Genomic DNA, 13,205 nt, shown 5'->3' with positions numbered 1-13,205 from the left:
GTGGATCAATTTGGGAAACTTCGGTCTATAGGCCAGGTCAGCGCTCTGTGACCGCTGGACGGGAGCTTTGCGAATCTCTTACCTTCTGGGATTCCAGTTTTTGATTATTTGTGCTGGTGTAACATCATCTGTGTGTTACATCACAAAGATGACATTGTGCCAACTCATCTAATCAAAAGCTTTGCAGGAGATTCCATTAAGTAGGAGAGATTTGCATGCTTCCCATCAAGCGTCCAGAGACTACTCACCTGGCTGATGGACTGGAGTCCCATGAATCGATCCACTCAACTATAACATTGACCACAGACAACATAAAGATTTCTAACTCACATCTATGATTAAGATTCAGCCAAATTTGGAATGCGTCACATATATTTTTTATGCCTATGCTACTATTTTAACGAAGCCTCAATACAAGTATTTTTGCTTTAAATTCGCTTTGCCGGAGTGAAAAAACTTTTTCTTATCACTTTAATTATATGTACCAAATGTATGACTGGCGGTGCATATGTAGGGTAATGGAAGAAAAGATTAGAATATGGATGGATTCTCTTCGCCATACAATAAACAATCAAATAGATCTTTCTGTGGCAAAGCATTTTTCTAACCTTAACCACAGCATCGTGGACATGAAAATATTAAATCCAAGAGAGTGTTATAATAATGAAGTAGCAGTGCTGGAAACCAATGCCCGAAGGAGCATGAGCAGGAACAGCAAGCAGTAATAGACATTCTAAAGCCCCCGTTACACACTGCGATATCGCTAGCAATATCGCTGTAAAGTCACCGATTGTGACGTTGCAGCGATATTGCTAGCGATATCGCTGCATGTGATACTTACCTCCGACCGGCTCCCCCGCTGCTCATCGCTGGTCCCGCGAGAAGCTCCAGGACCATTCCTCATCAGGCGCTTCCTGCTGGGCTTCCTGTGGCGCCGAGCGACGAGCGTGGAGCCGGGCGGGAGGACGCAGGATCGCCGCGTCTGACAGGTAAGTAGCGATCCCCGTCCCCAGCGATGTCGCTGGTGAGATCTGCCTGTGTGGCAGTTCACTAGCGACCACCCAGCGATGCACCAGCGATCCTGACCGCGTCATATCGCTAGTCGGGATCGCTGGTGCATCGCTAGGTGTAACGGTACCCTTTAGAGATAGCAAAGGGTTGTAGGAAACAATCCGGAGATAAATGAGAACAGTCTGGATAAGAAAGTTCAGGAGCTGGAGACTGGAACCAGACTAATGCCGGGTTCACACTTGCGAGAAACTCGCACGAGTCTCGCGTCTCAATACCCGGCACTGCTGCTGGCACTTGGACGGGAGCACTCAGCTGCATAGAAATATATGCTGCTGCACACTTCGGTCCTGAGTGCCGGTCGCAGTGCTGGGTATTGAAACGCGAGACTCGTGCAAATTTCTCGCAAGTGTGACTTCAGCAGCTAGACACAATTCTCAAGCAAGGAGTGAGGGATCCATGTGGCTTTAAGTAGGCCCAGACAGGAAACAAGATGGATTCCACAGGTTCAGAATCTGCCATCTTAGGCTGGTTTCACATTAGCGCTTTTGTGCGCAGCGCATCGGGCGCACCAGTGCGCATGCGCACTGCGCACCTATATTTTACATGATGTGCGCATGGTCTTGCGCATATTTGCGCTTTCGTGCGCATGCGTTTTTTTGTCTTTTGCGCCAGGCGCGTCAGACGCAACATGTTGCATTTTTGGTTCCGCCCTGTCTCGTTAAAACAACGCATGCGCACGGAATGCGCACGGAATGCGCAAAAACACCACATTGGAGCCTATGGGAGCGCAATACTTGCGCATGGTCTTGCGTTTTTATGCGCATGCGTTTTTTACATAAACATGACTGAAATTTGGTCTAGACAGTAAAAAAACAAAATTGAACCAAGGTGATAAAATGGTGTGGGCACTGGGATTCCACAATACTTTAAGGATTGCTCACTAGTGGACACACAGCACAAGCTGCACCAATGTAAGTATGAAAAACCTAATGTCTGGCTGAAATTTCAATACATTTCTATGTACTTATGTCTCTTTTTTTTTTTATTGCAGCATGTCTTCATCTGGTGAAGAATATGTCCCCGGGACAGGGCAAGAGGCAGAAGAAGTGAGTACTATGCTTCCGTATGGATTTGAAAAAATAAACACATGTGATTAATTTTTTTGGTTTAATTTTCAGAGCTCATCCTCCATCACGCCACCACCACCGGAGGAACGGCAGGAGCAGCAAGGCCAAGTGCGGGCGGGTAGACGTGATGTAAGTACAGACGGACTGTTTGTTTTTTTTTTTTTACTTATTTTCTAGTCTGGTTTTTTTTTTTTTTTTTTTTTTTTTTTGTATTTTTTAATTTTATTTTTTTTAAATTTTCATGGTTGTTTTTTTCGATGTTTGTTGTTTTTTTTCCATTTATTTCCATTTAAAACAAATAATTTTTTCATGGATTGTTTATCAATATCTAGGGCTCAAAGTGTGTATGTGTGTGTGTGTGTTTGTGTGTGTGTGTGTGTATGTTTGTTTGTTTGGGTATATGGGCACGGGACTATGGGATGGAGGATATATATGATGGGTATATGGGCATGGGATAGAGGATATGTATGATGGTATATGGGCACGGGACTATGGGATGGCGAACATGTATCATGTGTATATGGGCACAGGCATATGAGATGGCGAATATGTATGATGGGTATATGGGCACAGGACTATGGGATGGAGGATATGTATGATGGAATATGGGCACGGGACTATGGGATGGAGGATATATATGATGGGTATATGGGCATGGGATGGAGGATATGTATGATGGTATATGGGCACGGGACTATGGGATGGCGAATATGTATGATGGGTATATGAGCATGGGACTATGGGATGGAGGATGTGTGATGGGTATATGGGCACTGGACTATGGGATGGAGGATATGTATGATGGAATATGGGCACGGGACTATGGGATGGAGGATAATTTTAAATTTATATAACTAACCACAGTTAGTTACTATGCCCGGGCAGCGCCGGGCTCTTCAGCTAGTTATCGATATTTTTTTTTTTTTAAATCTTTCAAAGATTAATGTTTGTCTTTCTTTTCTAGGCTCCACAGCGGGAGGAGGACCTCGCCCTGGACAACGACGAGCTCATCCGTCTAGTCCAGGAGCGAGTCCCGTTGTGGGACACCCGTCACCAACTGCACTCGGACAACGTGGTGATCCGGCGGCTCTGGAACGAGGTGGCCGCATCGCTGATGGATGGCTGGGACAATGCCTCTCCCCGGGTCCGCAAGGATTTTCGTAAGTATTTAAATGCAGTGTGATGCAGCAGTGATCTTGGCCGGGATCACCCAACTGTGTGTGATGCTATTAACTCCATGGAGTTTCTATCATCACACACAGTTGGATGATCACAGCCTCCAGTGCATAGTCTTACTTTTTTTCTTTTTTTTTTTTTTTCCATCACAGTGAACAAAGTCAGAACCCGTTGGCGCTCGATGAAGGACCGCTTCAACAGGGATATCCGTCAGGAGAATAAGGTTCGCAGTGGTGCTGCGGCAAGGACCGGCACGAAGTACCGATACCATCGTGCCTTGGCATTTTTAAGACCGGTCCTTGCCTCCCGAACGTAAGTATTTTCTAGTTGTATTGTGTTTTATTCTGTGCTTTTCTATTCCACAGGAGTTGGCGATTGTTAATTTATGGTAGTAATTTCTTTCTTTTCTTTTCACAGCACCTGGAGCAGCACCCTGCAACCTGGTCCCGAAGCGGTCCTTCATCAAGCTGCCCCGGACCCCTCCCAGCCATCCATCAGCGAGGAAGCACCTTGCAGGTCTGCACCACAGTCATCTGGAGACCAGGAAGCTGGTCGCTCAGGTGTTCCCCTGTCCCAGGTCTCTGCCACTGGTTTTGCGGGCACTTCCCGCCAGCAGCGGCAGAGGACCTTGGACAGGCCTCTCATGCCCGAGTTCGTTGAATTGAGCTCGGTCTTTCAGAGTAGCCTCAAGGCACTCTCCGATAGACTTGAGAGTGGTTTCCTCCTTTTGGACCAACGCTACAAGTCTATCGAGGGTCGCCTTGAGCGCCTGGAAGTCGACCTCGCCAGACCAGCGCATCATTTTTATACCCAAATAGCTCGGGACACGGCGGAACACCTTACCCCTGACCTCCAGTTGACTGTCATGCAGGCCTGCAACAATGCTTTTATGCAGGCTATGCAGCAGAGTAGGATTATGCAGCAGTCAGTGGTGGCATTTCCACCGGTGCCACCACTGACTCGTTTTACAGCATTACCTACTTCTGCTGCATATCACTGCACAGCCACCACACTTCCAAGCCTCGCCGGACACCAATATACCGCCCCAAGTCCGAGTGCAGCTGGACACTTACCCGCCAACACCATGCCAAGCGCTGCTCCTGCCTGGCCCACCACTGCTGCCGCCACCACCACTGGATGGCCCGTCGTCACCACCCCTGCCTTGAGCGCCGCAACCACCACCACCAGCGGGAGGACCACCCCGGTATGGACCGCCACAGCCACCACGCCTGCATGGACCGCCTCCACCACCACCACCACCTCGGAGCAGCATCAGCTGGGGGACCCGCATTCAATATTTACGGCCCCTGCCAGGACATCCACCACCTCCAGCATGCCACAGCTGGAACAAGATCCTGGCAGGCGGTCAACAAGTGCCAGGCGGTCCCCCAGCTCCAGCCAGTCCCCAGCCTCCAGGCGTTCCAGAGGCTCAAGGCAGTCCAGAGGCTCAAGGCGGTCCAGAGGCTCAAGGCGGTCCCCGGGGTCTAGCCAGTCCTCAGGCTCAAGCGAGGACAGCAGGAAGACGACGGGCCACCGTCCTAAAAAAACAAAGAGGAGGACTCTTACCCTCCCTCCTCCCTCACCTCCCACTTCACAACTTTCCTTGCCTCAGCTCCCTTCCCCCACTTCTTTGGTTCCTCCTTCCCCTAGAACCCCTTACTCCACCCAAAGCCGTTCCTCATCCCTCCACACCCCCCAGTTTCCAGCAACTAAAAAATAATTTAAATAAATGTTATATTTTTTTTTCAAAATAATGTTTGGTTATTGTGTCTTTCGCCGCCTGCACACACTGCGCCCTACACTATGGTTTGTTTTTCTTTACTTTATACCGGATGGTCAGCCATCCAACTCTGAAAGGGATACTATATTTCTTTTTTTTTTTTATATATATATATATATAATAATAATTTAATAATATATATATATATATATATATATATAATAATATATATATATATATATATATATAATAATATATATATATATATATAATAATATATATATATATATATAATAATATATATATATATATATAATAATATATATATATATATATATAATAATATATATAATAATATATATAATAATATATATATATATATATATATATATATATTATAATATATATATATATATATATATTATAATATATATATATATATATATTTTTTTTTATGGTGGTTTCCCTTTCTTCAATTTAACCTGGGCAGATGAGTAGTGGAGTTTATTAAGACACAGTACACTGGGTACAGGTATAAAAAACCATGTATTTTATTTTTAACAAACAACAAAACTATTAAACCATTTGATCCTGCCATGCTACACGACCAACATCGGATAAAAAGTAGTCCGCAAATTGGTCCCTCATTTGGGCAACTTCGACTGAGGACCGAAGAGGGTGCTGAGTAAAATCTGGCAAAGGGTTGGCAGCAGGCTCATCCATGTCAAAGTTCGGCCGCTCCTTTGCCATAACAAAATTGTGGAGAACCACGCATGCCTTCACGACCTCATCAACTGTTTCCATTTTGAGATTGATGGCGGTGCTGAGAATTCGCCATCTGGCCACTAGAATGCCAAAGGCGCACTCTACAGTCCTGCGAGCCCTCGTAAGCCTGTAGTTGAAAATTTTCTTGCGGTGGTCCAAGTCACGGCTGGAGTACGGCTTCAGCAGGTTTGGGCACATCTGAAATGCCTCATCCCCAACCACTACAAATGGCAGTGGTGGAGTTTGGGTTTGGGGAAGAGGCCGTGCCAGTGGAAAATTGAAATGGTTGCCGTACAACCTCCAGCCCATATCAGAGTTCTTAAAAGTCTGTGAATCGTTGCCCCGTCCGAATGCCCCTATGTCCACCGCCACAAACCGGCAGTCTGCATCCGCAATGGCCATTAGGACTGTGGAAAAGTACTTCTTGTAGTTGTAGTACTCGGAGCCACTTCTTGCGGGTTTTGTGATGCGGATGTGCTTCCCGTCCACCGCTCCTAGGCAGTTCGGGAAATTGCAGACTGCCCAGAATTTCTCCGATATTTGAAGCCACTTTTCGGCAGTGGGCAATGGCAGAAACTCCGGACACAGAACATCCCACAGAGCCCTGCAGGTGTCGGCAACAATCCCAGATAAAGTTGAGATTCCCAGCCGGTACTGGAAATGCAGGGATGAAAGACTCTCTCCAGTTGCCAGGAACCTGCCAAACATAAAAAGAAAAAATAATTATATTTCTGTCTTGGGTATTACTAAAAACACTGAAAATAAAAAAGTACATGGCCTAACTATTTTGCATGTTTTTTTAATACAACATAGCAAAAAAACATTTTATAAAGGCTTGGGATTAGTACATGCCAGAAGAAAAACCATTATGCAAAAAAGCAATTTCACAAAAATAATGTTAAAAATCAATAGCCAAAAAAAACCTAATTTTTTGGACCAAAAAAAAAAAAAACTAAAAAGCCAAAAAAATTATGCAAACATAACAACATACATACCGTAAGGTGACAAGGAGCCTTTCTTCGGGAGGAATGGCACGCCGGAGCTGAGTGTCCCTTCTCCGGATGTTTCCTTCAACCATACCCAGCAAGTCAAGGAAGCTTTCCTGGGACATCCGTGTATAGTCAGCAAATTTCTCCGGGTTTTCCTGTAGCTCGCTGTACAGCGTGTGATATGCTCCACGGCTTGGCCGGAGTTCGATGATTGGATGTCTCCAAAACCTACGCCGCTGCCGTCTCTGCTGTCTCTCCCTCTCCCTTTCTTGCTGGCAACAAAAGACATACGCCTGAGACAGCGCAATGTCAAGATCCAGCTTGAAGCGGAAATTATCCAGACGCAAGTCCATCTTGACACCGGAAACAGCAGCAAAATCTGATGAATTCAGCAGTACAGGGTCTATAAAACATTCCAATGAAACACGCCCACTGGTGACCCATTGGTGGTCAAAGATTTTGCTATTGTGAAATGTCACACCTAAAAACGCATGCGCATAAAAAACGCAACCGCATGCAAAAACGCATGTAAAACGCAAGTAACACTGCGTTATTTTGACGCATCAGCGTGCGCATGAAGAAAAAAAAACGCACATTTGTTTTGCGTTTTTCTTTGCGTTTTTTATGCGCACGATGCGCTGCGCAAAAAAACGCTAATGTGAAACTAGCCTTAGTAAAGGGCAATTGCAGAACACAACAGCAGCCTCCAGTGGTAAGAAAGTGGAATTGCAGCAGTTATTAAAGGTGAACAATAGCAACCACTAGTGGTCAAACTGTAGAAGGACAACAGGTATCACAACAGAGACAGAAGATTCTGAAGCTCATGACAACCTGTGACACATACAGAGAAGGAATGAATGTGTAGCATGGATTTAGGTCATTCTACATAAGGAATGAGTTCCTCAGACCTGGAGTAGGCATCACAACCCTGGATCAGACTTTGATCACTGGACAATAAGACTTTCACCCTCCTTATGTATGAACTGCTCCAATATTTACTGCCAGAAATGTTTCTCCCCTTCCCACAGTGACAGGTCTGCTTCATGTCACTTGCCTCATTACTGCATTATTCTATGCCCTGTTGTGTATGAAGATGTGATTACTCAGATGTGTTACACTGAGCCTGAATAGACCAGAGTCGTCCTGAAAGCTGCAACACTGTGTTACGCCGTAGTCACACTAAATGTATGAAAAACGGGTCCGAGCATCCGATTTATATCCAAATGCAGTGTGATTGCTATCAGACTGCAATTGCGATTTTAATATCAGCTTTTACATAGCGCAATTCTCTATGCCATTTACACATCGTTTTCAAAGGAAATATTCTTCAAAACACACACACACACATATATACAGTGGGGAAAAAAAGTATTTAGTCAGTCAGCAATAGTGCAAGTTCCACCACTTAAAAAGATGAGAGGCGTCTGTAATTTACATCATAGGTAGACCTCAACTATGGGAGACAAACTGAGAAAAAAAAAATCCAGAAAATCACATTGTCTGTTTTTTTTTCATTTTATTTGCATATTATGGTGGAAAATAAGTATTTGGTCAGAAACAAAATTTCATCTCAATACTTTGTGATATATCCTTTGTTGGCAATGACAGAGGTCAAACGTTTTCTGTAAATCTTCACAAGGTTGCCACACACTGTTGTTGGTATGTTGGCCCATTCCTCCATGCAGATCTCCTCTAGAGCAGTGATGTTTTTGGCTTTTCGTTTGGCAACACAGACTTTCAACTCCCTCCAAAGGTTTTCTATAGGGTTGAGATCTGGAGACTGGCTAGGCCACTCCAGGACCTTGAAATGCTTCTTACGAAGCCACTCCTTCGTTGCCCTGGCGGTGTGCTTTGGATCATTGTCATGTTGAAAGACCCAGCCACGTTTCATCTTCAATGCCCTTGCTGATGGAAGGAGGTTTGCACTCAAAATCTCACGATACATGGCCCCATTCATTCTTTCATGTACCCGGATCAGTCGTCCTGGCCCCTTTGCAGAGAAACAGCCCCAAAGCATGATGTTTCCACCACCATGCTTTACAGTAGGTATGGTGTTTGATGGATGCAACTCAGTATTCTTTTTCCTCCAAACACGACAAGTTGTGTTTCTACCAAACAGTTCCAGTTTGGTTTCATCAGACCATAGGACATTCTCCCAAAACTCCTCTGGATCATCCAAATGCTCTCTAGCAAACTTCAGACGGGCCTGGACATGTACAGGCTTAAGCAGTGGGACACGTCTGGCACTGCAGGATCTGAGTCCATGGTGGCATAGTGTGTTACTTATGGTAGGCCTTGTTACATTGGTCCCAGCTCTCTGCAGTTCATTCACTAGGTCCCCCCGCATGGTTCTGGGATTTTTGCTCACCTTCTTGTGATCATTCTGACCCCACGGGGTGGGATTTTGCGTGGAGCACCAGATCGAGGGAGATTATCAGTGGTCTTGTATGTCTTCCATTTTCTAATTATTGCTCCCACAGTTGATTTCTTCACTCCAAGCTGGTTGGCTATTGCAGATTCAGTCTTCCCAGCCTGGTGCAGGGCTACAATTTTGTTTCTGGTGTCCTTTGACAGCTCTTTGGTCTTCACCATAGTGGAGTTCGGAGTCAGACTGTTTGAGGGTGTGCACAGGTGTCTTTTTATACTGATAACAAGTTTAAACAGGTGCCATTACTACAGGTAATGAGTGGAGGAAAGAGGAGACTGTTAAAGAAGAAGTTACAGGTCTGTGAGAGCCAGAAATCTTGATTGCTTGTTTCTGACCAAATACTTATTTTCCACCATAATATGCAAATAAAATGAAAACAAAACAGACAATGTGATTTTCTGGATTTTTTTTTCTCAGTTTGTCTCTCATAGTTGAGGTCTACCTATGATGTAAATTACAGACGCCTCTCATCTTTTTAAGTGGTGGAACTTGCACTATTGCTGACTGACTAAATACTTTTTTTCCCCACTGTATATATAAATAATAGATAGATAGCATAAAAGCCGGCAATTTATGTGCCACTTACAGTAAAATCAGAGTGACTGGTTAGAATAGATATATACAAATAGAATACATAGATGTCAGTGACACACACACACACACACACATATATATATAACACCAGCTTGAAAAATTAATTTAAAATCAGAAATGTTGGCCTACTGAAATGTATGTTCAGTAAATGTACTCAGTACTTGGTTGGGGCTCCTTTTGCATCAATTACTGCATCAATTCATGGAGGCGATAAGCCTGTGGCACTGCTGAGGTGTTTCTATGGTGAAAAAATATCTACCCATCCTAAAACAAGATCCCAAATTAGCCTGTATTATTCATAACACAAAAATACGGTACATAGCCAAAAAAGCCCCTACTTTTTGCCCAATTTTATCACCTAGTTTACACTTGGCTCACTTTAAAAGGCTTCCACAAATGTGGTCACTCCAGGTCAGGACCCAGTCCTCTCTGCCCCAGGCCTAGGAGACTGCCGCCGACGGTCAAGCCCGAAGATCTATGAAGAAACATCGACCAGAGCATCATGCCTGTGGTTATAGAAGGATGGCATGAGTGAGCAAGGACATCACTTCCAGTCATAATGTACGGTACCAGCGTTGACCTGGGTTGACAACAGGTGGGGGCCGTTTGGTGCATAGAAGGCTCAACGCTCCTTGGTAGACTTTGTCAGAAAGACGTGCGACCTAGCGGGAAAACCGGGGACCCCCGCTAGGGCCAGAATTGCAGAAAAAACTAATGTGGTCACTCCCATGAACAGGCATACCACCCTTGTATGAAGAACATTAGTATAATATATAGAAAAACTTTCTCCGTAATTATAATTGTATTGTATGTTTATTGATAATTTTCACTGTTTGATATCACTGACTGTCCCAACTACTGTAAATTCCCTCCGTATTTTAAAGAAATAAACCGTTCATTTGCTGTTCCTGCCTCATGCCTTCTCTGCGTTGCACTAGGTCATCTGCAAACACGAACATTTTCAAAAATGCACTAGTTTTGCATCATAGGCAACAGGTCAGTTTCAACAAAAAATTTTATTACTTGCAAGTTTTCTACCTTTTTGAATGCTCTGCCTATAGAATTCAATATGTGGGCTGTACAATTGGATCTTTAATTAAAAGTATCAGAAGGCACATGGAAGTAGGACTTGAGGACCCTAGTTAATGATAAACTTACCTGGAGAAGCCAGTGCCAGGCAGCGGCTGCCAAGGCAAACAGGATCATGGGGTGCATTAAAAGAGGTCTGGATACATATGATGAGAGAATTATACTGCCTCTGTACAAATCCCTGTTTAGACCGCACATGGAGTACTGTGTATAGTTTTGGGCACTGGTGCTCAGGAAGGACATAATGGGACAAGAGCAAGTACAAAAAAGATCAACAAAATTAATAAAAGGGATGGGGGAACTACAATACCCAGAGAGATCATCAAATTTAGGATGTTTTTTTAAAAAGACAGCTGAGGGGCGATCTAATAACCATGTATAAGTATATAAGGGGACGACACAAATATTTCTCAGAGGATCTGTTTATACCAAGGAATGGTCACAAGGGGACATTCTCCGCATCTGGAGGTTTTTCCACCAACATAGAAGAGGATTCTTTACTGTTGGGGCAGTGAGAATCTGGAATCCCTTGCCTGAGTAGGTGGTGATAGCGAGCTCAGTCAAGGGGTTCAAGAGAGGCCAGGATGTCTTCCTGGAGCGTAACAGTATTGTATCTTACAGTTATTAGGTTCTTTAGAAGGACGTAGATCTGGGGATTTATTTTGATGGAATATGGGCAGAACTGGATTAATTTATTTATATAGCACCATTAATTCCATGGTGCTGTACATGAGAAGGGGTTACAAAGTTATAGATATCATTTACAGTAAACAAATTAACAATGACAGACGGTACAGAGGGGCGAGGACCCTGTCCTTGCGGACTTACATTCTACAGGATAATGGGGAAGAGACAGGTTGGGGGTGTAGCAGCTCTGGTGGTGGTGAGGCGGCAGCTTGGGTGGTGGTGAGGCAGCAGAATGATTTTTGCAGGCTGTAAGCTTTCCTGAAGAGATGGGTTCTCAGGTTCCGTCTGAAGGCTCCAAGGGTGGTGGATAATCGGACGTGTTGAGGCATCGAATTCCAGAGGATTGGGGATATTAGGGAGAAATCTTGGAGGCGGTTGTGTGAGGAACGAATAAGTGTGGAGGAGAGTAGGAGGTCTTGGGAGGAACCAAGAGTACGTGAAGGAAGATATTGGGATCAGAAATATAGGGAGGGGACAGGTTGTGGATGGCTTTGTAGGTCAGTGTGAGTAGTTTGAACTGGATTCGTTGGGGAATTGGGAGCCAGTGGAGGGGTTTCCAGAGGGGAGAAACAGGGGAGGAGAGGTGCATTAGTCAGGCAGCAGAGTTGAGGACAGACTGGAGTGATGCAAGAGCATTGGCGGGGAGGCCACAGAGGAGAGTTTCCTAGTAATCAAGGTGGGAGATGATGAGGGCATGCATAAGAGTTTTAGCAGATTGAGAGCTGAGGAAGGGATGAATTCTGGAAATTTTTTGAGTTGGAGGTGGCAAGAGTTTGGACATGTGGTTTGAAGGACAGGGCAGAGTCGAGAGTTACTCCGAGGCAGCGGATTTCAGGTGCAGGAGAGCGTGATACCGTTTAGCATAATCGATCAGGTAGGGAACATATGTGAGATGGAGGAAAGATGACGAGTTTGGTTTTGTCTACATTGCGTTTTAGGAAACGAGAGGTCAAGGAGGATATGGCTGAGTGACACTCTGGGAATCTGGACAGCAGAAAGGTGACATCTGGGCCATAGAGGTAGATCTGAGTGTCGCCCGCATACAGGTGGTACTGGAAGCCATGGGACTTTGAGTTGTCCTAGGCTAAGGCTACAAGGGTAAAGATGGAAAAAAAAAAGTAGGGGCCCCAGGACAGAGCCTTGAGGGACTCCAACAGAGGGCGGGAGTGGGAAACGCTAAATGTGTGGTCGGAAAGGTAAGAGGCGATCCAGGACAGGGCAAGGTCTTTGATGCCAAGGGAAGAAAGAATCTGTAGCAGTAGGCAGTGGTCGACTGTGTCGAAGGCAGAGGACAGGTCGAGGACTGTCTGTTTGCTTTGGCTGTAAGTCATTAGTAATTTTGGTCAGGGCAGTTTCAGTGGAGTGGTGGGTGTGGAAGCCAGATTGGAGGTTGTCAAGTAGAGTTAGATGTGGGAGGAAAGTTGAGCATGGACATGCTGCTCAAGGAGTGTGGAAGCAAACGGGAGCAGTGATATGGGGCGATAGCTGGGCATATCAGTTGGGTCTAGGTTTGTTTTTTTGAGGATGGGTGTGATGGTGGCATGTTTGAAGGCAGAGGGGAAGGTACCAGAAGATAGCGATAGGTTGAAGAGATGGGTTAAGGCTGGAATGAGCGTGTT

The sequence above is a fragment of the Dendrobates tinctorius genome, unplaced genomic scaffold (genome assembly GCF_039654945.1).
Source record: "Dendrobates tinctorius isolate UK_male_01 unplaced genomic scaffold, ASM3965494v1 ptg000156l, whole genome shotgun sequence".
In the NCBI taxonomy this organism is placed as follows: domain Eukaryota; kingdom Metazoa; phylum Chordata; class Amphibia; order Anura; family Dendrobatidae; genus Dendrobates; species Dendrobates tinctorius.
This window is presented reverse-complemented; position numbering follows the sequence as displayed.